We start from the raw sequence: 23,946 nt of genomic DNA on the forward strand, positions 1-23,946 counted from the left end.
AAAGTGGCAACGCAGGTGGTGAAGGAAATCAAGAAGGCATACGGCATGCTTGCCTTCATCAGACAGGCATTGAGTATAAAAATAGGCAAGTCATGCTGCAGCTGTATAGAATCTTAGTTAGGCTACACTTGGAATATAGTGTTCAATTCTGGTTATCACATTATCAGAAGGATGTGGAGGCTTTGGAATGGGTGCAGAAGAGGTTTACCAGGATGGTGCCTGGTGTGAAGGGCATTAGCTATGAGAAAAGGTTGGATCAGAGGTTGAGGGGCAACCTGACAGAAGACTACAAAATTATGAAAGACCCGGACAGAGTGGATAGTCAGAAGCTTTTCCCCAGGGTGGAAGAGTCAATTACTAGTGGACACAGGTTTAATGTGCGAGGGACAAAGTTTAAAGGAGATGTGCGAGGGTAGTGTGTGCCTTGAACTCGCTGCCAGAGGAGGTGGTGGAAGCAGGTATGATGGTTTTTAAGGGGCGTCTTGACAAATACATGAATAGAATGGGATATGAGCCCTGCAAGTGTAGAAGGTTTGCAGTTAGACGGACAGCATGGTCCCCACATCCTTGCAGGTCGAAGGGCCTGTTCCTGTGCTGTACGTTTCTTTGTTCTTTGTCCCACAGTCACCCCTGGCCAGAATAGAACCGGGCCCCCTGGAGCTGTGAGGCCATGCCACCATGCTGTCCATTGTGCATGTTCTAGTTATGCTGACATTCTGACGAGCCACAAAGATTGGAGTTCAAAAGAATATTCATTGACCTTTCTCCAGAACACACCAAAAAAAAAACTCGCGCAGAGTTGTGGAGACGCAGATTTTAGATAGCAATCCTCATTCAAACTACTCCATAACAGAGCCGGGCAGGAAGTGCACGCTGTATCCATAATAAGACGTTCATTGACGTGTTGGCATTCGGATATTGCCAGCACGATCTGGTTGTACGAGGGCCAACTCTCATGTTGCTGTATCTTGTTTCGAAATCCAAGTGAGGCAGCTAAACGGATTCTGCTTGTGCCTTTAAGGGTTTGCACCGCCGCCGGCCCGCCTTTTCTCTTTCATGACCTTAATTGGAATCGGAGTCCCCCCCCCCCCCCCCCCACCGACCGGAGGGGAAAACATGTTCGAGTTGCTCAGGTCGGGGAGATGCAATGATGTGAGGACATCTGGCAGCTCTGGTTCCGAATGAAAGAGACGGAGAGAGGTGAGCTGGATTGGAAACCATTTATTATTCGATGTGACTCTTGCGTCGAGAGCTTAGTTAGGCTGAGTGTTTGAGATGGGATGGGATGGATGGGGGGGGGGGGGGAGACAGCAGTCACATTGTTGCTGTGTGTGTGTGAAGGATCTGAATTGTCTGCCTGATGTCCGCCCCGCATTCTCTCAGAATCAGGCCCCGTGTCTGCTACCTTGGCTGCCTTCTGGGCGACGCTCCATTCACACACACACACACACACTCTCTCTCTCTCTTCCCATTTAACATTATCCTTTGTATTTGTGTCTGTAATGGTTCAGATCTCCGAGCAGAGGTGAACGCCCCCATTCTGAGGGCTTTCTCAGAATTTGGTTTTTTGGTTCCTCATACATAAAATAGCGGTCATACATAAGACGGTCATACATATAAGACCGCCTTCAGCGACCGCTGCAGACTGATGCAATCCCCTTTCTGACTGGGAGTGTGTGAGCCGCGCTCCCAGCGCAGTAAGTAGGACACCGCTTTCTGCTCGGTTCACAACGTGGGGGTGGCTGATTTATCCACCCAGTTTAACCCCGCGGCACATTTGGCCCTCAAACCACCTTTTAATCGTTTTCAAATTCCGTGATCTTGAGGCGAGGAACTGAGGCAATAGAATCCACACAGCCTCTCTGAAAGTTTTCGCCAGAGGCAGCAGATTTTCAGACCACGCCAGAAAGGTACAGCTTGATTGTTTTGAATTTGCAGCTTTTTGCTTTGGGTTTAACTTTGGAGAGCCGGCTGTGGCCAATGTCGCCTCTCCTCAGGTTTTGACCAGCTTTTGGTGTTGTCCCAGGAGGCGGCCGTATTTATAGACTTCCTGCGTTCACGCGAGTGTTCTAACGCTTTGTGTTTTTTGTTGTTGTTGCCTCTGACAATTTTGTGTAAGTTCTGCCCAGTCTTGTGAAATGTTATATTTTGAAGAGCAGTGGATCAGTCATCCGTATTTCCAGTCATCCGTGGTCCAATATATTTGTCTTGACCAACACGACAAAAACACATGGATGTTGCACGAAGCTATTTCTGGGTCTTTGCCGGGCCTGCTTAGTACACGTGTCTGCTGGTATATCTCAGGCCTGTATCTGTAATTTAATATTTCTACAGAAATAAAAATAAGTGAAGCCATAATACATAGTGTACAAATCGGAGCAAGATTGTTGTAATTGAATATATGCCATTGATTCATTTCTGCAGTAATATAGTGAAGAAGGCTTAACTGACTAATTAACAAATAAACATGTTCTTGGGTTGGGGATGCTGCTGCTGTTCCCCATCCTTAATTGGACAGTGATTGCGGGTTACTTTTTCAGAGTTCTGCACTCCTTGTGGTGATTGCTTTTTTTCTTCTTGCCCCCGAGTGGAACACCTGCCACCAGAGTTTTATACCTTGAGGGGCGCCATTCTGTATCAAGCATGCCTGAATGATTACTGCTTGCCATTGACATGTGTTGGAAGGATTTTGCAGTTTGATGCTCATCCTGTTGATTGTGTTACAAACGCCCTTTCCTTGGCCATCAGGACCTGGAGTGGGAATTGAACCCAGAGCACCTGGCTCAGAGGTAGGGATGCTACCCACTGCAACACAAGACCTTGTGCTGACACTACTTCCCAAATGGCATTGTGGTTGTAAGGGCCACGACCCAGCAAGGATTTTAATATATTTGCACTTTGGGGTGGTGTGTGACATTGAAGGTAATATGGGTTGATGGTATTTCTATGACATTGCTGACCTTGTATATTAGAAACCACAACACTGAAGGCAATGCGGTAGCATTGTGGACAGCACAATTACTTCACAGCTCCAGGGTCCCAGGTTCGATTCCGGCTTGGGTCACTGTCTGTTCGGAGTCTGCACATCCTCCCCGTGTGTGCATGGGTTTCCTCTGGGTGTTCCGGTTTCCTCCCACAGTCCAAAAGATGTGCAGGTTGTTGCACGTTTTGCTATGGGCGCAAAACGCGTTTATTGGGGTGTATTAACTTGCCTGTGTTAAAGGCCGTGTGCTTAACACCACTAGGCTCTGTCTTATGTATTTTTCAGCTCAGGAGTCGCCAGTTGCCGTATAGACAACTCACATATATTCCAAGGTCAAGTTCAAAGTAATAAAACGATACACCGATTAGTAAGTTCCAAACGATCAATATTTATTATACAATTATAATAAATACGCATACACACACTAAGGGACTAAGCTATGACTAAACTAAGCAAACAGAATACTTAACTACACAGGAACAGGCAAGGTCAGGGAGCGAGGCCTTCGTCCCGGTCTTGGGCTGCAACCTTCAGAAAGCGTGCTGGTCACTGGGGGTCTAGCGGGCTTGGTTCGCGTAGCGAGCGTCGTATTGGCACTTACGGTTCGGCGGCTGGTGCTCAACGGCTGGAGTCAGGATACGAGTCGGAGGTCTTGGTCAAAGCCGGAGCACGAAACAACAGACAGGACCATGTGTGGGGGTCTATATTTATAGGGGTCCCCAATGTCCTTCCCTCTTTCTGGGCGGGCTTTACCTTTAGGTATCAATTGGATAGCTTCCAATCGATATCTTTTGAATTCCTCCAATGTAAGGGTCTTTCTCGATGGTGGGGGCGGTTTCTATAGTGGATACTTCTGGTGCCGCTCTGTCTGGACATCCACTCAAGTATCTTATTTAAACCCAAATGTTGCCATTGTGTGTGCCTAGATCTGGACTGCCTCATTAGTATGTAGAACGTTCTGCCATTATCACCTTTGGTTGGAGATCTTCCACCTGGCCAGAAACTGGTTTTGCTGCTTGCAAAATGCTAATGAGTGTTTGCAGGCTGTTTGCCTTGGCTAAACTGTTTTTCCCTACAGTCTTAGCGATTCTCCATTTTGTTTGGATCAGTGTCCATTTTAGGTGGCTACAGTGGCTACAAGGTTAGGTGGATTGGCCATGATAAATTGCCCTTAGTGTCCAAAATTGCCCTTAGTGTTGTGTGGGGTTGCTGGGTTATGGGGAATAGACTCGATGGGCTGAATGGCCTCCTTCTGCTCTGTAAATTCAATAACAGAGCAGATTTAATATGTAAAGTTAAAGCACATGTGATTGCGGGTAGTGTCTTGAGGTGGATAGAAAGCTGGTTAGCAGACAGGAAGCAAAAAGTTGGAATAAATGGGTCTTTCTCTGATTGGCAGGCAGTGCTTAGTGGGTACCGCATTGATCTGTGCGAGGACCCCAACTGTTCACATTATATATTAATGATTTGGACGAGGTAACTAAGTGTAGTATTTCCAAATTTGCAGATGGTACAAAGTTGGATGGGAAGGTGAACTGTGTGGAAGATGCAGAGATCCTCCACTATCTCCTTTAGAACCCTGGAGTGCAGTCCATCCAGATCAGGTGATTTATCCATCTTCAGACCTTTCAGTTTCCCCAGAACCTTCTGTTTGCTGATGGCCACTACACTCACCTCTGCCCCCTGATTCTTCTGGAGTTTTTGTAGCCCATTGGTGTCTTCCACCATGAAGACTAATGTAAAGTAACTATTTTGTTCCTCTGCCATCTCTTTGTTTCCTATTACAACTTCTCCAGCCTCATTTTCCAATGGCTCAATGTCTATTCTTGCATCTCTCTTACATTTTATATATTGAAAAAAACTCTTCCTATCTTCATTTATATTACTAACTATCTTACACTCACATTTGATCTTCTCTCCCCCTTATTGCTTTTTTAGTTGTCCTCTGCTCGCTTTTAAAGGCTTCCCAATCCTCTGGCTTCCCACTAATCTGCACCACTTTGTATGATTTTTCTTTTGCTTTTACTCTGTCCTTGACTTCCCTCATCAGCCATGGATGCCTCATCCGCCCCTTAGCATGGTTCCTCCTCCTTACGATGAATTTCTGTTGTGCTTCCCGAATAACCCCCCAAAACTCCTGCCATTGCTCTTCCACTGTCTTCCCTGCTAGGCTCCCCTTCCAAACAACTCTGACCAGTTCCTTCCTCATGTCTTTGTAGTTACCTTTATTTAATTGTTAATACCATTACATCTGATTCCAGTTTCTTCCTCTCAAACTGCAGGGTAAATTCTATAATATTGTGCTCATTGCGCCCGAAGGGTTCTTCACCTTAAGTTCCCTAATCAAGTCTGCCTCATTACACATCACCAAATCCAGAATTACCTGTTCGCTAGTAGGCTCAGTCACAAGCTGCTCCAAAAAAACATCTCTTAGACATTCCCCAAATTACTTTTCTTGGGATCCACTACCAACCTGATTTTCCCAGTCCACCTGCATATTGAAGTCCTCCATGTTTATTGCATAATTGCCTATCTTGTATGCCGTTTCTATCTCCTGATTTATTTTCAGCCCCACATCCTGACTACTGCCCATGGGTCTGTACATATCTCCCATCAGGGTCTTTTGACCTTTGCGATTCCTCAACTCTACCCACACAGCATCACGGCAGCACAGTGGGTAGCACTGTTGCTTCACAGCGCCAGGGTCCCAGGTTCGATTCCCGGCTTGGGTCACTGTCTGTGCGGAGTCTGCATGTTCTCCCCGTGACTGCGTGGGTTTCCTCCGGGTGCTCCGGTTTCCTCCCACAGTCCAAAGATGTGCAGGTTAGGTGGATTGGCCGTACTGAAGTTCCCCTTAGTGTCCAGAAAAGGTTAGGTGGGGTTATTGGGCTACGGGGATGGGGTGGAGGTGAGGGCTTAAATGGGGTGCTTTTTCCAAGGGCCTCCTTCTATGAGGGCACTATAAATTCTATGATTCTGATCCTTGCTTCAGTGGAATTTGGACCAGCTGAATGAGTGGCATTTGCATGGCAGATGCAGTATAACGTGGATAAATGTGAGGTTATACACTTCGGTCGTAAAATAAGAAGACATATTATTATTTGAATGGATGTAAATTGAAAGAGGTGGATACACAAGTGAGATCTTGGTGTCCTTGTGCATCAGGCGCTGAAAGTACCTGCAGGAAAGTAAGCACGCAGGTACAGCAGGCAGAAAAGAAGGCAAATGGTATGTTGGCATTCATAGCGATTGGATTTGAGTATAGGGGTGGGGATGTTTTGCTACAATTGTATAAGGCATTGGTGTGGCCGCACCTGGAGTATTATGTGCTGTTCACGGTATTATTGAACTTTAAAAAAAAAAAAATTTTATTAAGATTTTTACAAAATATAAACATCACAACAATATTAACAGAACAACCGTGGTAAAAACCAAAGAACAACACCCACCCAACTTCAAAGGCAACTGCAAACAAAAGAAAAAACAAAAACACACCCAAACAACAAAAGGGAAAGAGATAACACCCGCCACATCCCACATAACCCTTGTACTGATCCCCCTCAGGGCAAATTTCACCTTCTCCAATTTAATGAACCCCGCCATATCATTGATCCAGGCCTCCACGCTTGGGGGCCTCGCATCCTTCCATTGGAGCAAGATCCTCCGCCGGGCTACTAGGGACGCAAAGGCCAGAACACCGGCCTCTTTCGCCTCCTGCACTCCCGGCTCCACTGCAACCCCAAAAACTGCGAGTCCCCAGCCTGGCTTGACCCTGGATCCCACCACCCTCGACACCGTCCTTGCTACCCCCTTCCAAAACTCCCCCAGCGCTGGGCACGTCCAAAACATATGGGCGTGGTTCGCTGGGCTCCCCGAGCACCTAGCACACCTGTCCTCGCCCCCGAAAAACCTACTCATCCTCGACCCAGTCATGTGGGCCCTATGCAGCACCTTGAACTGTATGAGGCTAAGCCTCGCACAGGAAGAGGAGGAATTCACTCTCTCCATGGCATCCGCCCACGTCCCCTCCTCATTCTCCTCACCCAGCTCCTCTTCCCATTTCCCCTTCAGTTCCTCCACCGAGGCCTCGTCTACCTTCTGCATTACCCGGTATGTGTCCGAAATCCTCCCTCCTCCAACCCACCCCCCGAGAGCACCCTGTCCCGCACCCCACATGGCGGCAGCAAGGGGAACCCTCCACCTGCCGCCTGGCAAACGCCCTCACCTGCATGTACCGAAACATGTTCCCTGGGGGGAGCCCAAACTTCCCCTCTAACTCCCCCAAGCTCGCGAACCACCCCTCCACAAACAGGTCCCTCAACCTCCTAACCCCTACCCTGTGCCAGCCCAGAAATCCGCCATCAATGCTCCCTGGGACAAACCGATGGTTCCTCCGTATCGGGGCCTCCATCGAGCCCCCCACCTCCCCCCTATGCCGTCTCCATTGCCCCCAAATTTTGAGGGTAGCCGCCACCACCGGGCTCGTGGTACACCTCCAGCATCCCCCCCACCGGGCTCGCCACATACAGCAACAGGTCGTCCGCATAAAGCGACACTCAATTCTCCTCCCCACCCCGCACCAGGCCCCTCCAGTTCCCTGACTCCCTCAACGCCATGGCCAGGGGCTCAGTTGCCAACGCAAAGAGCAAGGGGGACAGGGGACACCCCTGACTCGGCCCCTGGTACAGCCGAAAGTACTCCGACCTCCTCCTATTCGTGGCTACACTCACCATCGGGGCCTTATAGAGCAACCTCACCCAACGGACAAACCCCTCCCCAAACCCAAACCTCTCCAACACCTCCCACAGATATTCCACTCAACCCTATCAAAGGCCTTCTCCGCATCTAATGCCACCACTATCTCCGCCTCCCCTTCCACAGCCGGCATCATAATAACGTTGAGGAGCCTTCGTACGTTTGTATTCAACTGTCTTCCCTTCACAAACCCCGTCTGGTCCTCATGAATGACCCCCGGCACACAATCCTCTATTCTTGTGGCTAGGGTCTTTGCCAGCAGCTTGGCGTCTACATTTAGCAGCGAGATCAGCCTATATGACCCACACTGCAGAGGGTCCTTATCCCGCTTCAGGATCAAGGAAATCAGCGCCTGTGACATAGTCGGGGGCAAAGGCCCCCCCCCCCCCCCCCCCCCCCCCCCCCCCGCCCGGCACCTCGTTAAAGGTCCGGACCAACAGGGGGCCCAACAAGTCCACATACCTTTTTATAGAATTCTGCCGGAAACCCATCCGGCCCCGGCGCCTTCCCTGACTGCATGCTCCCTATCCCTTTAACCAACTCCTCCAGCTTGGTCGGTGCCCCCGGTCCTTCCACCTGCCCCTCCTCCACCGGGGGTTCAGACCGGTACAGTTCCCCATAGAAGTCCCTGAAGACCCCATTAACATCTACCCCCCTCCGCACCACCTTCCCAGCTCTATCCGTCACTCCCCCAATCTCCCTGGCCGCGTCCCGCTTTCGGAGCTGGTGTGCCAGCATCCGGCTCGCCTTCTCCCCATATTCATACACCTGTGCTTTCCTCCACTGAGCTTCTGCCTTTCTGGTGGTCAATAGGTCGAACCTGGCCTGAAGGCTACGCCTCTCCCCCAGCAATCCCTCCTCCGGAGCCTCCGCATATCTCCTATCTACCCTCACCATCTCCCCTATCAGTCTCTCCCTCTCCCTCTGCTCCCCCTTCTCACTATGGGTTCGGATGGAAATCAACTCCCCTCTAGTCACTGCCTTTAATGCCTTCCAGACCATCCCCACTCAGACCTCCCCGTTGTCGTTGGCCTCAAGGTACCTCTCAATACACCCCCGAAACCTCTCGGCCACCTTCTCATCTGCCAGCAGCCCCACCTCCAAGCGCCAGAGCGGACGTTGGTCCCTCTCCTCCCCCAGCCCGAGGTCCACCCAGTGCGGGGCATGATCTGAAATGGCAATGGCAGAGTATTCAACATCCTCCACCCTCGAAACCAGCCCCCTGCTCAGGACAAAAAAATCAATCCTCGAATAGGCCTTATGCACGTGGGAGAAAAACGAGTACTCCCTGGCCCTTGGCCTCGCAAACCTCCAGGGATCCTCCTCCACCCCCCCCCCCCCCCCCCCCCCCCCCCCCCCCAATCTGGTCCATAAATCCCCATAACACCTTAGCCGCCGCCGGCCTCCTACCCATCCGGGACTTGGATCGATCCAATGGGGGATCAAGCACCGTGTTGAAGTCCCCCCCTATGATCAGGCCCCCCACCTCCAGGTCCAGAATGCGGCCCAACATATGCCGCATAAACCCCACATTGTCCCAATTTGGGGCGTAAACATTCACCAACACCACCCGCTCTCCCTGCAGCTTACCACTCACCATCACATACCTGCCGCCACTGTCAGCCACCACATTTAACGCCCCAAAGGTCACCTTCTTCCCCACCAGGATCGCCACCGCCCCGACTCTTCTCATCCAGCCCTGAGTGAAATACTTGGCCCACCCATCCCTTCCTCAGCCGAACCTGGTCTGCCAGTTTCAGGTGTGTCTCTTGGAGCATGGCCACATCCGCCTTCAGCCCCTTCAGGTGCGCAAACACCCGGGCCTGTTTGACCGGCCCATTCAGCCCCCTCACATTCCAGGTTATCAGCCGGATCAGAGGGCTCCCTGCCCCCCTCCCCTGCCGATTAGCCATAAACCATCCCCTGCCCACCACTGGCCAGCGTCCCCCGCTCTGCCAGTTCCCCACGGTGGCAACTCCCCCCCCCCCCCCCCCCCCCCGCCCCCAGCACCCCCTGCATCCTCCAGCTCCTTCCTGACCGTTTCAGCAGCAACTCAGTACCCTTCCCCCCCCCCCCCCCCCCCCCAAGGCTAGGACCCCTCCTAGCCGCGCCCCTCCCTCCATAGCACTCCCGTGAGCCAGCTAACTTCTGCTGACCCTGGCGACTCCCGCCCTACCGGTATTATTGAACTTGATGACCAGCCATGATCATAATTCTATGTATGTTTCTATGTATATTTCAGCAAATTTCTACTCTTGGAAATTTGCCATTCAAGTTAGTTTTATTCATGCCTTGTACGCTCAGGAAAAGAAAGAGTAATTTCTACAGCTTAAAGTTGACCCAGCTATGGTGATACTAGATTCAACCAATGTCATTTCATGACTGCTCAATATCACTTGCCCAGTATTAGTTCCTTGGAAATGAAGATCAGAACCCATTCCTTTCATAAATTTCAAATTTATATTCCCAACACTGTTTTTCCCAACCACCTATAATACGTAACAATTCCTCCTTGAGTCATATTTAAAACAAGTACTTAACCCTCAGCATTCATTGTGTGCAACTCGAACTGGACTATACTTACCCACAGTTACTTCTGCAATGGGCCCACATCTGCAGCTTCCACTGCCAAGGATAAAAACGCTTTTTCATGAGAACAATCATTAAGGAAACTATCTGAGAAATTACAAAATTACTTGACAATTTTTAAGGGGAAATGTTGTATGGAACTGCGTAGTGCAATAATGACCTGTGTTTCATAGAAATTTCAGTGCAGAAGAAGACCATTCGGCCCATCAAGACTGCACCAGCTCTTGGCAAGAGCACCCTACTAAAGCCCACGACTGCCCCCTATTCCCGTAAACCCAGTAACCCAACCTAACCTTTCGGACACTAAAGGGCAATTTAACGTGGCCAATCCACCTAACCTGCACATCTTTGGGCAAAAGATAATTTTCTTTACTGATCCAAAGACCATTCCCAAGTCCTGGTCACCTGGGTTGTACAGTGTGATAGTCACTGGTTGGATTCAACCAATAGATTTATGGTTGGTGTTTGAGAAACAGAGGTGCTCTCAGCAGAGGTTAGAATTTCGGGGAAAACAGATGCTTTTGGGTTTCCAGTCTTTGAGGGGTAAAGTGCTTAATGTCAATGTGCCTAAATTTAAGATTGTTCTTTGTAGCGATTCATTACATTTCTTCTACTTTAATAGATAGTTTTATTGTTGCTTATTGAAAGAGAGGTTTGAGTTCTATCTGTTTCTGCAGATGTTTTTCAATCATCCAAAAAAAAAATCACGCAAAACCAGTGTTTCAGTTTGGAAAACTCTTGCACGTAACATCAGTGAGGTTTTGTAACAATGATCACTTTTTTTTTGTAACACAGATTTATAAGGACTGTTAAATGGGAATACAGTTTTTTCTGGCTCTGTTGTTAAAGTGGGTCATTGGGCAGAGGATAACGAGCATTATCCTCCTTCTGGGATGTTACCACTGGTCAGAGTGAGTGAACAATTCCTTTGCATTAGCGACTTTTTCAGCTTTATGAATACGAAGAACAAAGGAACGATTGTTGTCTGGTAAATCTTGACTGAGAAATGGGGCTCATAGTTCTTAGAATACATGGCTTATCTGTGAGAACAGGAAAATGCCCTCATTATCTGAATTAGGTTAGATTTCATGCGGTTGGGGGCAGTAAATAGAAAGAAATTCTCACATTTCCAAAGAATTCTATGACGGCTTGACGATAGCCTCATGGGCCTAAGGTATCCTATTTATTAGAGAAAGCTAGCGAGTCAGGTACCCAGATGTTCTCATGAAGGGAGGATGGAATCCATGTTAAAATCAAGGGAAAGGAGAAATAAACATCTGGAATTTCTTAAATGCTTCATAACATTCTCAGGATGTCTCAAACTGCTTTATAGCAAATTAATTACTTTTGAAGTGCAGCCACAGTTATGTTGGCAAATGTAGAAAGTCAACCAATTTAAGAAAATATGTATTTTTTGTGTGTGGGAATGTTGGTTAATTCAAGATCACTCTTCATCTTAAAATAGTACATGTGATCTGCTTCCAAGATCAAGTGCTACCCAAAGCTGCTAATCAAACTGGTTCCTTTTGTGTGCAAAGTAATCCGTTAGATATGGGTGAGGAAGGCTATTCGGCCCATCCAGGGAAGAAAATGTTACCCAGATTTTGAGTGTCCAGCTTCTTATTTTCAGAGCTTCTGTCTTCACCATCGTAACAGGAAATCCATTTGTGTGATCTTAACTGGAGAGTGTTTCCTCGTCATCATGAATTAGGGTTTCTCTAGTTTGGAGCTGTGCTCCTTATTTTACTGATTCAGAATTGAGTTCTGACTATGCTTTATAAAAAATAAAATCAAGTTCTTCAGAAATACATTCAAAGTTTATGAGGCTTTTGTAAGTTTACATTTACACTTTCCTTCTATAAAGCCTTCATGGTAGCATTGTGGATAGCACAATCGCTTCACAGCTCCAGGGTCCCAGGTTCGATTCCGGCTTGGGTCACTGTCTGTGCGGAGTCTGCACATCCTCCCCGTGTGTGCGTGGGTTTCCTCCGGGTGCTCCGGTTTCCTCCCACAGTCCAAAGATGTGCAGGTTAGGTGGATTGGACATGATAAATTGCCCTTAGTGTCCAAAATTGCCCTTAGTGTTGGGTGGGGTTACTGGGTTATGGGGATAGGGTGGAGGTGTTAACCTTGGGTAGGGTGCTCTTTCCAGGAGCCGGTGCAGACACGATGGGCCAAATGGCCTCCTTCTGCACTGTAAATTCTATGAGGTCGCATGCTGGCATATATTTAATGAAGGCATTCAGGTATAGAATTTAACATGTTTTGTGTACATTCCATACATAGTTTATGGTGCCACTGTGCTTTGATTGTGCAGTGATTGCGAGAAAAATGTTATTACAAGAATCTACCTGCATTGGGAGAAATGAAAGTCAGGAGGGGAGAAACTTGTTCGGTCCAAGGTTTTGTGGAATGTTAGCACTGTGGAACAGTTGGACAATTGTTGGAGTCAAATATTCATTGTGGTGCAAAAGGAGGCCATCCAGTCTATCAGTTCATGCTGCCTCTGTAGAGCAATCCAAATCTGCATACTGGTGGTTCCATTGCTGAGGGTTGTAGCCGTTCTGGTCAATTGGGCACGTTGTTGTGCTGAATTGATCATTCTTTTCAATGGGTTTCCAAGGATTGCTCCCAGAATGTGTGATAATTACCTAGCACCAGATGGAAGCCAAAAGTCACTTATTTTGACTTGTTCTAGCCAAGTTTATTGTGGGCAAAGCTGCATATAACAACTACTTCTATTTCTATAGACCCTTTAATAGAAACTATAGAAACTGCATCACGGCAGCATTATAAAACAAAATTATGCACCAGGCCACACAATGAGAAATTAGGGCAGGTGGCCAAAATCTCTGTCCAAGTTGTAGTTTTAAATAACAGCTTAAAAGAAGAAAGAGAGCTACAGAGGCAGAAAATTTACTGGAGGCAATTCCAGAGCTGTGACTGAGGCACCTTGAAGGCATTGCCATCAATGGTGGAGCAATTAAAATCAAAAATTCTCAAGAGGTCAGAAATAGATGAGTGTAGATATCACAAGGATTTATGGGCCTGAAAGCGATCATGAAGACAGCAGGGGGTGAGGTCATGGAGGAATTTAAAAAAGAGAGTGAGAGTTGAAAAATTGAGAAGTTATTTGATTGGGTGCCAGTGGAGCTAAGCAAACACAGGGGTGATAGGTGGACAACTGCAGGTAAGGAAAGGTGTAGCTGAGCACTTCTGACTTCAAGGTTACAAAAGGTAGGATGAGGGAGGCCAGTGAAGAGTGCATTGAAATAGTCGAGTCTGGAGGCAAGAAAGGCGTGAATGAGGAATTCATTCAGCAGGAGATGGGTAAAGTTAGGCAACGTTACTGCGGTGGAAATAAAAGGTTTTAGCGATGGGTTGGATATGAGATTGGAAGGTCACCTTGGTGTCAAATATGGCACCAAGGCTACAAACAGACTGGTTCAGCCTCTCACTGCTGTTCAGGGGAAGGAAAGAGTTGATTGATGGGGATTCGAGTTTGGAGCAGGGCTGAAGATGATGGGTAAAACTCTCCTATTTTGAGACTAAGTGTGGTGGCGGGTGGCTCCAGCAGCGCCTGTCATGCTGACCAAAACAGTGGGATCCTGTGCCAGATTCTGTGCCTGGAACCTCCTAATTATGCACAAAAGTGCCCCCCCCCCTGGTGGGCTGGCAGCTGAACCACCTGCCCAGTTGTCTTCACTAGACTCTGTGCTGGATTTGCTGCAACCTACAGAAAAAAGGCTAGCAGCCTCGAGAGGAAGTTTGTTCTTTGATTCAACCACAACCTCTCTCCCCCCCCCCCCCCCCCCCCCCCCACACACAAACTTATCACCCATACCCCACCTGGACCTCGAACCACCACATCTGGTGTCTCTGTGCATCCCTTTCCAGTAATCAAAGTGTTGTCCCATGTTCGTGAGTTTGGCCCATTCACTTAATCTGCACTGTTTACACTTCCAACAGCCATCAGGAAATTTGGACATTTGGCTTTCTACAACATCATCTAAATCATTAAGAAATTCTGTGTATATTTGAGATCCCAACACAGGTTCTTGAGCAACACATGCCAATTATGATGTGTCCATTATCCCGATTGTGTCGTTTTCAGCCTAGCCAAATTCCTAACCAGGAAAATAATTTGCCTTCCCTTCTATAACTTTCAGCTTTAGCCTCTAATAAGTGACTTTAAAAGTTGATGGAAATAGCATTGATCGACATTTCCTTGTCTACTCGTCACTTTGAAAGATTCAGTAAAGTTTGCTATGCAATACCTGCCCTTTATATATCTATGCTGCCTTCCTCTGATCAGCTGAAAGGGTGACTGAACCTGTTCAAAACTACTTTGATTATAAATTCAAGCAATTTCCCAACAACAGATATTAAGCTAAATGACCCATACATACCCAGTTTCCCTCTGTCCCCTTTTCTTAAATAGTAAAGTGACAAGCATTACTTTACAATCCAAAGGAATGGTTCATGAATCGAGAGAACTTTGGAAAGTTATACATCGAGCATCTGCAATGTTCATGTTTGCTTTAAAATCCTGGAATGGAAACTATCTGGTTCTGGAGGATTTGGCTTTTTTTTTGCGGTTCCATTTGCTTTGGTTAATTTTGGAGAATCCCTAGCTCTGACACTAAATTAGTTTCTTTGAGATCTCTGATGTGCTAATGTCCTTGTATATTGTAAATGCTAGCACAAAGTAACCATTCAGCATGCCTTCTAATTCCTTGTTTTTGCCGACAGTTTTAGTTTTCCACTGTTGTTAGTTTTTTGTGTTGATTTTGATACCCCATGCAGGTTTCTTTTCATAGCCCTTTTTGTGGCTCTTACTCTGTTTATCACCCTTTTCTGTTCTTTGTATCTTTCCTGTTTCCGGGAATTTGTCGACTTAAGAGATTGGGCGGAATTCTCCGCTCCCCACATGGCGTGGGAGGATCGCGGGAGGGCCTCCTGCCAATTTTTACGCCCCTCTAGCGCCCCCAGCGATTCTTCCCCCCCCCCCCCCCCTCGGAAAAATCGGCGCTCGCCATTTTTCACAGCGAACGGCGATTCTCCGAGCCCGATGGGCCGAGCGGCCGGCCCTTCACGCCCGTTTCACCACGGCAGCAACCACACCGGGTCGCTGCATTCGTGCAATGCGCGGCAGATGCCCGTTTGGGGCATCTAGGGGCCCGATTGGCACGGGAGCACCACGACTGTACTTGGGAGGGGACAGGCCCACGATCAGTGCCCACCGATCGTCGGGCCTGCGACCAAAACGGACGCACTCTTTTCCCCTCCGCCGACAGGCAAGATCAAGGCGCCACGTCTTGCTGGGCGGCTGAGGAGAAAGACGGCCACCGTGCATGCGCGGTTCGCGCCGTCTGCGCGATGAAGTCATCCGTGCATGCGCGAGTTGGAACCGGCAACCCGCGCATGCGCGGATGTCCTCACAAATGCGCTGTTTTGCGCGTCATTTCCGGCGCAACGAGTTCGCAGCTGGGAAAGACGGAGGCCCGCTCCTAGCCTCCCGAGTGGGGGTGAATTAGGTGCAGGGAGCGGGCCCCGAGGCCGTCGTGAACCTTGGCTGATTTCACGACGGCCATCCCGATTTTTATCTTTGCCTCTTTTTTTTTATAGTCCATGTCTGCCTTTTGATAAATGATGTTCTTGACCCTTAAGGGTATTAATTGGTTGCATATCACCTTCATTTTTGTTAGGGCAGGACGGTGGGGCAGTGGTTAGCACTGCAGCCTCACGTCGCCGAGGTCCCTGGTTCAATCCTGGCTCTGGGTCACTGTCAGTGTGGAGTTTGCACATTCTCCCCGTGTTTGCATGGGTTTCACCCCCACAACCTAAAAGGTGTGCAGGGTAGGTGGATTGGCCATGCTAAATTGCCCCTGAATTGGAAAAAATGAATTGGGTACTCTAAATTTATTAATAAAAAATAATTTTTGTTAACACCTTCCAGTGATCGTCTTTCAAATCTGCTCAGTATACAGTCTTTGTCTCGTCCCATTGACGACTTTGTAGCTGTTTTGTGTTTCTGAAGCAAATGATTATTATTGGAAAAAAGTTCATGCATTGTTAGGCTGTTAGTTAAATCTGCGACAGTACTCATTATTAAATCGCTGGCTTGAGGACACATTGCTGAAAAAAATCTACACTTGCCTTGAAATTAATGAACTTTCTTATGTGTTAGACTGCTTATTCCAATCTATAGAAAGTTTAAAATCCCCCATTAAAACCACTCTGCTGTTACTATGTGCTTACCTAATCACTGCATCCATACAGTCTTCATAGCTGTGAGCCCAGAGAGTCAGTGCAAAGCTTCCACTATAATCTGAAATGCTTTCCAATTTCTTAATTCTACCAATAGTCCCCACTGCTTGCTTACCTCTCATTATATTACTGAAGGTAGTTGATTTCATATTTAATCATTAAGGCCATTCCTTCCTCTTTACCACTTTTCCTATCTTTCCGGCAGCACGGTAGCATGGTGGTTAGCATAAATGCTTCACAGCTCCAGGGTCCCAGGTTCGATTCCCGGCTGGGTCACTGTCTGTGCGGAGTCTGCACATCCTCCCCGTGTGTGCGTGGGTTTCCTCCGGGTGCTCCGGTTTCCTCCCACAGTCCAAAGATGTGCGGGTTAGGTGGATTGGCCATGCTAAATTGCCTGTAGTGTCCTAAAAAAAAGTAAGGTTAAGGGGGGGGTTGTTGGGTTACGGGTATAGGGTGGATACGTGGGTTTGAGTAGGGTGATCATTGTTCGGCACAACATCGAGGGCCGAAGGGCCTGTTCTGTGCTGTACTGTTCTATGTTCTATGTCATCACAGAAGCACAGAATTGTTATAACACAGAAGGAGGCCATTTGGCCCATTGTGTCTGCACTGGCTCTCCAAACGAGCATCCTGACTTGGTGCCACTCCTCTGCTCTTTTCCTCAGACACCTGCACATTGTTTCTATTCAGATAATCATCTGAATGTCTTGATTGAACCTGCCTCCACCAGACTTCCAGGCTGTGCATTTCCCAGACTTGAACCACTCGCTGTGTGAAAACGGTTTTTCTCACATCACATTTGCTTCTTTTGCAAATCGCTTTAAATCTATTCCATCTTGTTCTTGATCAATTTATAAGCGGGAATGGTTTCTTCCCATCTACTTTGCCCAGCCCCCCTGTGATTCCGAATGACTCTATCAAATCCCCTTTTTGCCGCTTTCTTTGCAAGGAGAACAGTCCCAACCGTTTCAACCTTTCCTCATAACTGAAGTTTCACATCCCTGGAACCATTCTTGTAAATCTCTTATTCACTCTCCAATGCATTGGCATCCTTCCATAGTGTGGCGCCCAGAACTGTACATAGTCTCCAGCTGAAGTCTAAATATTGTCTTGTATAAATTCAGCATAGCCTCCTTTCTCTTCTATTTTATGCCCCATTAATAAGGCCTAGAATTCTACATGCTTTATTAACTGCTCTCTCCACCCGTCTTGACACATTCAATGATCTATACACATATGCACCCAGTTCCCTCTGCTCCTGCACTTTAAAGAATTTTATCCCTTATTTTATGCTCTTCCTACCAAAATGCATCAACTCGTGCTTCTCTGCATTGAACGCCATCTGCCACCTATCTGCCCTCTCCACCAAATTGTCAGTCCTTTTGAAATTCTACACCTGCCTCTTCACACAGTTTACAATATGTTTTGTATCATCCACAAACTTTGAAATTGCCTCCTGCTCACCACAATCTAGATTATTAATATATATCAGGAAAACCCAAGGGTCCAAATACTGACCCTGGGGAACACCACTACAAATCTACTCCAGCCCAAAAAAATCCATTGACCTCTCTGCTTGCGATTATTCCGCCAATCTTGCATCCACGTTGCTACTGTTCCTTTTATTCCATGGGCAATGACTTTACGCAAGTCTTTTGTGTGGCACTGATTGAATGCCTTCTGCAAGTCCATATACAGCACATCAACAGCATTACCCTCATGGACCCTGTCATGATATGCAGACATGCACATAATGAGATACAGACAGGCAGCTGATGAGCACAGAGAACAGGACATAACCAATCAGCAGGCAGAACATTTGGGGGTGGTTTCCCACTATAAAAGGCACGAGGCACTCACAGTCTGTCTCTTTCCACTAGGGACATCTACAGAGTGAGTCCGGTGTATATATCACGTAACACATACAGCTAAGAGCTAGTCTGGTTCAGTCAGACAGGGAGATCACACTTAGGTTAGCAGAGAGTCAAACTCACTGAGAACTGTGCTAACTGTGTGACAGGTTCAATAAATCAAATTGATTTAACTTCAAGGTCTGGAGTCTATTTCAGTCATAGCTGCATCCAGTTGCAGCCCGTGTTATCTCAGTGTGCTTAACATGACATGGCACCAGTAGACTGCTATCCTTAGGTGGTTTACCTCAATCTGTTCCGTGATGACCAGCAAAGGCATCCCGGCACCATGGAGAAGATCCAGCCTCCTCAACTGCTGCGGACCTCCGGCAATCTCAGTGCCAACTTTCAAGCAAAGGTTTCTGCTGTACATCGAAGCCTCAGACCTCGAGGGTGCATCTGATACAAGAAAGATTGCGCTTCTCCTCTCAACTGCGGGTGATCAAGCCATCCAAATCGTTAACTCGTTTAACTTCACCGAAGGCCAGGACAAGACAAAGTTTCAGACCACCCTGGGCAAGTTTGATAGTCATTGTGAAGGGGACACCAATGAAATCTTCGAACGCTATATATTTAAACAATGCCTACAAGGTAAAGACAAATCTTTCAACTCCTTCCTAACTAATCTCTGTCTACTAGCGCTATTCTGCAACTTTGGTGATATTGCTGACTCCATGATCCGGGACCAAATCGTTTTTGGCGTTCACTCTGATCCTATGAGAGAGCAGCTTCAAAAAATTAAGCATATGACCCTGTCAGTCATGATTGAAACGTGTGCAGTGCATGAGAACGCAAAAAATCGTTATTCCCAATACAAATCAGCTGAAACTGAAAAACTTGCCTCCTACGAGGCAGAGAGTGTGCAGGCCATCGCCCGGATGCAGCGCCTCAGCCTTGATGAAAACGGCCATTTTGCGCGCTCTTCCCGGAGCCCCACGCATGCGCGATGCGAATGGGATGATGAAGCGGCCGATCACCACACTGCGCAGGTGCGAACGTCTGCTGACCACATTGCGCATGTGCGACGACGCACAGAGCGTAACGACGTCATGACCTGCCGAACTGTGGTACCAACGACTTAAAGAGACACTGCCCTGCAAGAGGAAGGCGCTGTTTAAATTGCGAGAAGCCTGGACACTATGCAGCCTTGTGCAGGTCTGCACCACCAGTCGAGGGCCAGCGCTCCCAACTCTAACGCGGGCCCGTTCGGAGTGTCCAGCAAGGTTTACAGGATTCTGATCCTGGCAGCATTACTGTCCAGAGGACGACTGCCTGGAGTCCCCCTACCATGTGGGCATCATCACCACATGTGAACATGCCTCACCGACATCATCATGGAGCCTGCCCATCCTCACTGTGGATCCTGCGGACGAATGGCGTGCGGTGATGCAAGTAAATCAATGCTGTATCCAGTCCAAGCTGGACACAGGTGCTTCTGCCAATCTCCTGTCACAGGTAGATTTCAACCGCATCAAGAAGCCACCCAAGCTCCTTCCAGCAGCCTGCCGGCTCCTGGACTATAACGGCAATGCCATCACAGCACTGGGATCCTGCCATCTGCTTGGCTCCAACAGGAGCATTCACGCAAGGCTAAGGTTTGAAATCGTCAAGCCAGACAGGGCCTCCCTGCTTGGCGAACATGCATGCAAGCAGCTAAACCTTGTGCAGCGGGTCTACGCAATGACCTGCCCCAACGTGGATCTTCAAGCTGGCATTTACGCCATCCTCGCTCAGTATCCGGATGTGTTTGACGGGATGGGCACTCTGCCATATCGGTACAAGATCCTGATGTCACGCCTGTGGTCCATGCTCCACGCCGGGTCCCGGCTCCACTGAAGGAGTGCCTGAAGGCACAGTTGAAGGATCTTCAGGACCAGGGCATCAATTCCAAAGTCACAGAACCGACTGACTGGGTCAGCTCGATGCTATGTGTAAAAAGCCTTTGGGGGAGCTGCGCATCTATATTGATCCCAAGGATCTCAACCAGAATATAATGCGGGAACACCACCCCATCCCGAAGCGGGAGGAACTATCAAGTGAGATGGCACACGCCCGTTTTTTCACAAAGTTAGATGGCAAATCCAGCTGGATGAGTCCAGCAGAAGGCTCTGCACCTTCAACATACTGTTTGGCAGGTACTGCTATAAGCGTATGCCGTTCGGCATTGTCTCGGCCTCAGATCTTCCATAGAATCATGCAGCAGATGATGGAGGGCATTGAAGGGGTTCATGTATATGTGGACGACGTTATCATTTGGTCCACAACCCCCGAAGAGCACATCTCTCATCTCCAGCAGGTGTTCCGCCATGTCCATGCCAATGGCCTCAATCTGAACAGGGCATGTTGACACTGAAGTTCTTGGGTGACCAGATATCTCAGCAGGGTGTGCGCCCGGACACAGACAAGGTCAAGGTTATCGAAGCTATGAAGACCCCTGAAGACAAGAAGGCGGTGCTGCGCTTCCTCGGAATGGTGAACTTCTTGGGCATGTTTATCCCAAACCTGGCCTCACAAACCATGGCCCTCAGACACCTGGTGAAAAAGTCTACTGCCTTTGAGTGAAGGCAGCTCATCAAGCAGACTGGTTGGAGCTGAAAGCTAAGCTCACCACTGCACCTGTACTGGCATTTTTCGACCCTGACAGGGAAACGAAAATCTCGATGGATGCGAACCAGGACGGCATCGGCGCGGTGTTGCTCCAGTGCGATGACACATCATCCTGGGCGCCGGTTGCCTACGCATCACGTGCGATGACACCCACCGAGCAGCAGTACGCCCAAATTGAAAAGGAATGCTTGGGCCTTCTTACTAGAATTCTCAAGTTCCACGATTATGTCTATGGCCTGCCGACGTTCACCATCGAGACGGACCACAGGCCTCTCGTCCACATTATCCATAAGGACCTGAACAACATGACACCCCGGCTGCAGCGCATCCTCCTCGGGCTCAGGCGGTATGACTTTGCTCGTGTACACGCCTGGCAAGGAGCTCATTATTGCAGATGCCTTGTACCGCTCCATAACCTTGCCTGCCGACCCGCTGGCATTCATCCAACAGATCGAATCACAGGTGAAGCTGTGGGCCAGAAACCTCCCAGCGTCGGATGAAAAAGTGATCCGCATTCGCTACGAGATGGCCAAAGACCCGCTTTTGCAGTGTGTCATGCACCACCGCACCAATGGCTGGCAAAAAGGGCAGTGCCCTCTATTCATCAATGTGAAGGGTGGGACCTGACTGTGGTTGATGGTATCCTACTCAAGCTGGATTGCATTGTCATTCCACGCAGTCTCCAGAACTTGGTGCTCCGGCAAAACCACGAGGGGCATCTGGGTGTCGAGGTGCAGGCGCAGAGCCAGACAGGCTGTCTACTGGCCTGGGATTAGTCAGGACATCTCAAATATGGTCCTCAACTGTCCGATCTGTCAACGCTTCCAGCCAGCACCGAGCAAGGAGATGCTTCAGCAGCACAAAATCATGACCTCCCTGTGGTGCAAGTTGGGCATCGACCTCTTACACGCCAATGGTCATGATTATGTGCTCATCGTCGATTATTTTTCCAACTATCCAGAAGTTGTGAAGCTCTCGGACCTCACATCCAAGACCGTAATCAAGGCCTATAAGGAGAGGTTCTCCAGGCATGGTATTCCACTCACTGTCATGAGTGACAACAGTCCTTGCTTCAGCAGCCAAGAGTGGTCAGGATTTGCCCAGCTATATCAGTTTCATCACGCCACTTCCAGCCCACATTACCCGCAGTCCAACGGGAAGGTTGAGAAAGGGGTGCACATAGTGAAGCAGCTCTGCTTCTGACATCAACCTTGCGCTGCTTGCGTACAGGGCAAATCCTTTGTCTACTGGCATGTCACCGGCTCAACTCCTGATGAACAGGGACCTGCGGACGACTCTTCCAGCCATACACTTGCCTGACCTGGATCACCTCCCGGTGCTACAGAAGGTGCAGAAACTCGGAGACCGGCAAAAGCAGGGCTATGATGCTCATGCCACCAATTTGCCTATACTATCCCCGGTGGATGCTTTTCGGATCAAGCTACCTGATTGAGGCTGGTCAGCTCCAGCGGTTGTTGTCTGACAGGCCGCTCCTCGATCGTACATTGTGCGTATGCTGATGGCTCTGTTGTACGGCGAAACAGACGGGCACTGCGCACAGTTGCCTGCCCGCAACCACATTCTTTGTTGTTTCCATCTGTTATTGTGCCACCTCCTGATACCTCGAACCATAAGACCACCAGTTTGGGCTGCAATCCCACCCATCAAGGCGCCGTTGTCCCCACCACCAGCTCTCCGGCGGTCAACCAGGATCAGACGCAAGCCCCAGAGACTAGACTTATGAACATTTTGTTTTGTTTCCTATGTTCTGTTTTCACACACTAGACACCTGTGTTCATATGTACATATGTTCCCATCTGCCATCTCATGTAAAAACTTTAGTTTTTCAGCCGACACATGTAAATACTTTCACATAGACTGCAGAAAAACATTTCAAAAGGGGAGATGTCATGATGTGCAGACATGCACATAATGAGATACAGACAGGCAGCTAATGAACACAGAGAACAGGAAATAACCAATCAGCAGGCAGAGCACTTGAGGGTGGTTTCCCACTACACAAGGCACTCACACTCCGCCTCTTTCCACTCGGGACATCTACAGAATGAGTCCGGTGTATGTATCACGTAACGCATACATCACATGGCTAAGAGCTAGTCTGGTTCAGTCAGACAGGGAGATCACACTTAGGTTAGCAGAGTCAAACTCGGAGAACTGTGCTAACTGCGTGACAGGTTCAATAAATCAAATTGATTTAACTTCAAGGTCTGGAGTCTATGTCAGTCATAGCTGCATCCAGTTGCAGCCCGTGTTATCTCAGTGTGCTTAACACGACAGACTCTTTCTGGTACCTCTTCAAAAAGCTCCAGCAAGTTAGTTAAACATGATTTTCCCTTTAAAAATCCATACCAGCTCTTCCTAATCAACTCGCGTGTTTCCATTTGACTCCACATTCTATCCCGAATAATTGTTTTAAGAAGCTTGTCCTTCACAGATGTTTTAATTGATGGTATAACCTGATATATTTAGTTCTCGGTCCTTAGAGTCTTCAAATGGCAACCATTATGTAAGGATTCTATGGATTATACTAGTGTGGATTTGTGCCTGCAATTCATTCAGTTTTTTTGCCCCAGGAATCTATCCAGTAAACTTACGTTGCATTCTCTCTAAGGAGAGTATATTTTTCCTTGACTAAGAAGCCAAGAACTGTACAGGGCAGGAAACAAGTCTGGTCTCACCATGGCTCTATATAATTGCAGTAAAACTTATTTATATCAGCCTTAATTATAAGGGATTAGAATATAATCTACTGTTTGCTTTCCTAATTGTATGCTAACTTTCTCTGATTTATGCACAAGGATATCCAAGCCC

The 23,946-nt window shown here is 48.1% G+C and overlaps 1 protein-coding gene across 4 annotated transcripts in view; it reads left to right on the top strand.

The window, feature by feature from the left end:
* Nucleotides 1–904: 904 nt before the first annotated feature.
* The window catches only part of si:dkeyp-120h9.1 (uncharacterized protein LOC566469 homolog), a 121,143-nt gene continuing 98,101 nt past the window's right edge, over nt 905–23,946 (top strand). The window contains exons 1-2 of one of the 4 annotated variants that reach the window (XM_038797026.1): nt 905–1,200; nt 4,491–4,587. The gene's annotated coding sequence lies outside the window, so the exon portion shown is untranslated. Of the gene's footprint in view, nt 1,201–1,625; nt 1,911–4,490; nt 4,588–23,946 lie in introns of those variants that run through there. The other 3 variants (XM_038797025.1, XM_038797023.1, XM_038797024.1) reach the window with 3 other exon arrangements.

Source organism: Scyliorhinus canicula, chromosome 5 (assembly GCF_902713615.1).
Source record: "Scyliorhinus canicula chromosome 5, sScyCan1.1, whole genome shotgun sequence".
NCBI lineage: Eukaryota > Metazoa > Chordata > Chondrichthyes > Carcharhiniformes > Scyliorhinidae > Scyliorhinus > Scyliorhinus canicula.